Genomic DNA, 5015 nt, shown 5'->3' with positions numbered 1-5015 from the left:
CCCTCTTATGCGATTTACTTTCTCTCCTTTCTTCCGTCAAATTGTTCTACCTCGACGAATTTTCCCTACGAAAAATACGGCCCGTCAAATCCCAATAATCGAACCCAACTCACGAACTCGTGAAACGAACTCGTGAAAGGGCCTACTCGATTATATAAAATTCTATTTACGATGTAATAACGTGAAAGATGATCGCCTTTAGCAACGGCGCATTGCTAAATGCTCGAGTTTTCAGGCGTGACATCTGGCTTATCAATTACCGACGCATTACGCTCGTGTAAAACGATTAACGGGGCAGTAAATCCTTTCTCGATTGCGCGTATCAACGAGATCTACGACCGTGAGACGATCGAAAGTAGATATTTATTCGTGGTCGTTGGTCGCGGTTCGCTTCCATCGGAACGTCAAAGATTTACGCCTTCGCCAATGAATTATTCATTAAGGTGATTTATCAACATACTTTGGTAGATTACTCGTTCCTTTTCGCTGCAAATTCTTCTTCTTTATTTAGCAAAGGTATGTCATTCGCAAATGGGGCAAATGGGGAAAAAAACATTAAAGAAAGGCGTATCGCGTTCTACGCCGTTCTCGCGTGATGGAAAGAGAGAGAGTCGTACGTTGGGAAACGTTAAATTACTCGGTAGCTCGGAGTAGACGCTGTGTACTCCACTTTGGTATGTAAATGTTTACACGACGATAGAACCTTATCGCGTAATTGCCACCCGGGAGAGAGAGAGAGAGAGAGAGAGAGAGTGAGAGAGAGAGAGAGAGAGAGAGATTTCAGCATGCGGAGATGAATTGTCATCTTCTGTCTCACGGCCCCCACGTCCGTGTTGAGTCCCCTCTCTTCCTCTCTCGAGAAGTTCATTCGAACGTTCCTGCTAATTTTTGATTAATAGTTTATGTCGTAAAGTAATGGGAAAGAATGTTCATAGGAAGAAGAAGCAGGAGGATCGAGATCTTTCGAGTACGAAAGGAAGGTACGCGACCTTGAGTAGGTTCGTCGCGCGTCGCGCTCGTAAAGGGCGAAAGGTACTTCGAGGGGCCTTTAAAGGCCCCTCAAATATTGGTTTACGATTTAAAGGGGATTTCTGCGCTTCGTCGATGTGTTGTACAGCCGCACCTCGTTAACCGAGCCCGCTTCGCTTACCTGTTTCACTCGTCGCAATGTGCTCGCCGTCGCAGCCGTCTCCGTCGCCGGTGCTTGTTTGATAAATATATTAGGAGGTCGACCGTTTGTTTTGATAACAGGTATTTAACGGTCGCCCGGGGAATTTTCTTTCACGTTACGACGCTCAAAGCCTATCTCTAAGGCGTATTTTCTCGTACGCGTACGCTTGAAAGATCCGTCGGAAGGTACGTCGGAAGGTTCCTAAGATTTTCACGATCGTATTTGCCTTCCCGAGAGTTTTGTCAATTTTTGCACTCGGGGCACACTCGTCGAGGACTCGAGAGAGAAGGGGCAAGACGTCGAGATCGTAAATCGTAGATCGTCCGTCATCGAGTCGCAAGTAACGTCCTTCTCACGAGAACCGCGGGACGCGAGGGCCCGATTACTCCGATCGGAACCGGATTCTCTTTCGTCGATCGGCATTCTCCGCTTTTTTCGCGACGAATACTACCCCCTTTCTCTCTCTCTCTCTCTCTCTCTCACTCTCACTCTATCTCGTTCACTCGCTAGCGCGTTCGAAAGGACAAGAGGGACGAAAGCGTAGAAAGACGTTCGGGAACGAAGGATCCCCTCGCGTGGACAAAGACGGCCAAGAGTGGAGGAGTAAAGAGGCAAAGAAGTGAGCGAGGATGGACAATGGTCTCGCTCAAAGCGTCACCCGTAAATCTCGTTGAGCGCGTATAATTTGTAAGTCGGCAGGTTTCTCTTCTCTTTCTTCCTCTCGACTTCGCGGATATTCCTTCTCTCTTTCCCTTTCTTTCTGCCCTTGCCCGTACGTTTCTCTTTCTCTCTCTCTACCTCCCCCTCCCCCCGCTCTCTCTCTCTCTCTCTTTTGCTCGCTCGCTTGCTCGGTGGTATCCGGAGAAACGCGAGGACACGGAGGACTGGGAATACACGAGCTTCGTTCCACGTTTCTTCCTTGCCTTCCTTTCAAGTCCTCCTCCTCCGCCTCTCGCTCTCTTCTCGTCCACTCGCAGCGTTTTTCTTGCCTCGATTTTACGGCGTTTAGCTCTCTTAGACGAGAATAAGAAAGAGAGAGAGAGAGAGAGAGAGAGAGAGAAAGAGCATAGTCGGTCTACTGGGAGCGATCTTTAAAGTGGCTTCGATTCTTCCCAAACGTTGTTTATAAAGAATTCATTTCAAAGTTCCAGACTCTTCTCTTTAGAAGACGGGAACAAACTTTCAAGCTCGAATCTCGTGGCTCTCCTTCGATTGGCCTTTGGTATCGTCTCACGGATACACTTACTTTCTCTTTTCTTCGAAAGACAAAAGGAACAACGAAGAATCGTAATAGCCGAGATTCGGTTGTCGACGAGCGATAAAGCGATAGCGTTCGGTCGAGCTCGCACTCGACAAGTCGGCCAATGAGCCGCGGTGGGCAGTCCGCGACTACGTTCTCGCTGGTTGGACAACTCGATGCTCCCCCTTCTCTCTCTCTCTCTCTCTCTCTCTCTCTCTCTCTCTTTTTCTTTTTTTATACCCTCTCACCTGCGCATCGTACTCTTTCTTTCGCGAGTTGATGCGCGCGCGATCGTAAAGAGAGAACGACGAGCCTTCCTCCTCCACCTCCTCCTCCTCCTCCTCCTCCTCCTCCTCCTCCTCCTTTTTCTCTTTCTCTTTCTCTTCTTTGGACGATCGATTTTCGTAAGAAAGACTTTTCTCTTCTCGCGTGTCGTATTAAATATAGTGCACGAACCCTCGATCGTTCACGGTCACGTCGTCTACTCCCTTCGCCGCTCCATAAATATATCGTTTTCTCGTTCCTCTCTACTTCCAGTCAAGAGAGAGAGAGAGAGAGAGAGAGAGAAAAAGAGAGAGTAACGAACGAGATTCTTCTCAAATCCCAATCCTTTACGCTTTCCGCAATAATGAGCGTCGAAGCGTTCCATCTCGTGCCGTCTCCTTTCTACGCGATACCGAGTATCGCCTACGAGCTCCTTACCTTTCGCGTTCTTTTAACTTTTATTCCTTACCTCGTGCACTCTAGCACTTGACTTTCTCCGTGCTCTTTCTTTTTTCGGCCATTCTTTTCCTCTCGTTCTCTCACGAGCCACCACAATGGCTACGAATGATTTACCGGGAGTTAACCCCCTCGGGGTGACCAATCGGTCACGGTTTTGCCGCGCCAATGGTACGGTACTAATGCGACTTTATGCGAGGCGTGAGTTAGTGCTCGATGCTTTTTTTCAATTTTCTGCTTTCGGCCCTTCATTGCTCTCTCTCTCTCTCTCTCTCTCTCTCTCTCTCTCTCGCTAACGAAGAAATCTCTTCCCTCGTCTTGGTTCTCGTCTCGATTTTCTTTTCCAACGAGTTCCAGCGAGAAATATCGCAAAAGTGTACCACTCCGGTCATAGTGTAGAACATCCTAGTTTTGGGCGGGCTCGTTCGATAGGACGATCGATTTTCGTGGAATGTTTGGAGCATGAGGAATGAGAGAGAGAGAGAGAGAAGAATTTAAAATTGTTTCGACGGCGCGTGTATCGTACACCTGCTATGTATGGAATTTTAAGAACTCCACTTCTATCGTGGATTATCCTAATTTTATCGAGCTCCTTCCAATTATCGGTTTCATTATCGTTACGTGCCAGGAATAATTGTTCGGCTGGTACGAGGAAACACGCTCGATGAAGAGATTTTCATCCATCCCTCTCTGGTCCCTCTTTTTCATCGGTCGCCGTCGAGTACCTACCCGTCTCTCGTGTGCGCTCGAAATAAGCGGAAGGATTTATGGCCGAGCGCTTTGCTGCTCGCTACGCCGGATCGTCGTTTCTCGTAAGAACGACGTTCCGTTCTCCTTAGAGCGTAGAAGCGATTTCGAGTTTTCGCGAGTCGAGTCCGACGAGAAGAAGAAGTACGAGAAGAAGTACGAGAAGAGAAGGAGGAGGAAGAAGAAGAAGAAGAAGAAAAAGGGATTCCTCGAGATTCCGAAAGAAACCAAGGAGCGAGCCGGGCGGGCCTGCCGTGGCCTGACCCTTGCCACCAATTTGTTCGAGACATTCCCGCCTCACCTCACCCTCCTCTTGTCGCACTCGCGTTTTTACGCCTCTTTCTCTCTCTTTCTCTTTCGTTCTTTCTACCTTCTACTGACATTCCGTGAACGAACGACCGAGCGTTTTATACGTAACGAATGCTGCACCGCTCGGCATTTTCGATTCTTTCCTCTCGACGAAAAGAGAAAATACGAGAAAGTCGAGTAGAGTCCCGGAGTGAGAGGAAGTCCAAAGTCACAACAGTTCTTGGTTGCTAAATACGTGCGCTTAATCTAAATCATTCTCTTGTTGCTTCCGACGGCGACGGCGGCGGCGACGACGGCGACGCCGCCGTCGCCGACGAAAAAAAAGAAGCGCTGAGGGCACACGAGGTAGATCCATCGTCGTAAAGTGGCAGCGCCAAAACGAAGGTGCCTCGAGTTCTTCTTATTCGTTTACCTTTCGTCATCGTCGGCTTCTCGTTATGTCGGTGGGTGGTAAACGTTCATCGTACGTTTGCCCTTTAATCGGGGAGAAAAAAGCTTTAGGATGAACGAAAGAAAGGCGGAGGTGAATACTCCGATCCAGCGTCCTTGATCGCAAGGTTCCCGACTTCCGTCGTCGTTTCTTCTTATCCTCGAGAGTCTCGTTCGTTGCGGCGGGAGATATTCGAAGAATTTCGCTGGACCAAACGACTCTTCCCTCTTTCCAGCCGCGGAAGGAGCGAAAGGGCCAGAGAGAGAGAGAGAGAGAGAGAGAGAGAGAGAGAGAGAGAGAGAGAGAGAGAGAGAGAGAGAGAGAGAAAAGTGCACGTCCTTTCGGCCGAACCGAAGAGCAGGCGCAACGGATCCTTCTTTTTTTTCTCCTCTCTACTC

At 48.8% G+C, this 5015-nt stretch overlaps 1 protein-coding gene across 2 annotated transcripts in view; it reads left to right on the top strand.

The window, feature by feature from the left end:
- LOC118439874 (protein Wnt-6) overlaps positions 1-5015 on the top strand; it is a 66648-nt gene that overhangs the window by 45447 nt on the left and 16186 nt on the right. The window lies entirely within an intron of this gene.

The sequence above is a fragment of the Vespa mandarinia genome, chromosome 9, assembly GCF_050613455.1.
Source record: "Vespa mandarinia isolate Hongniang chromosome 9, ASM5061345v1, whole genome shotgun sequence".
Classification (NCBI taxonomy): domain Eukaryota; kingdom Metazoa; phylum Arthropoda; class Insecta; order Hymenoptera; family Vespidae; genus Vespa; species Vespa mandarinia.
This window is presented reverse-complemented; position numbering and strand designations above follow the sequence as displayed.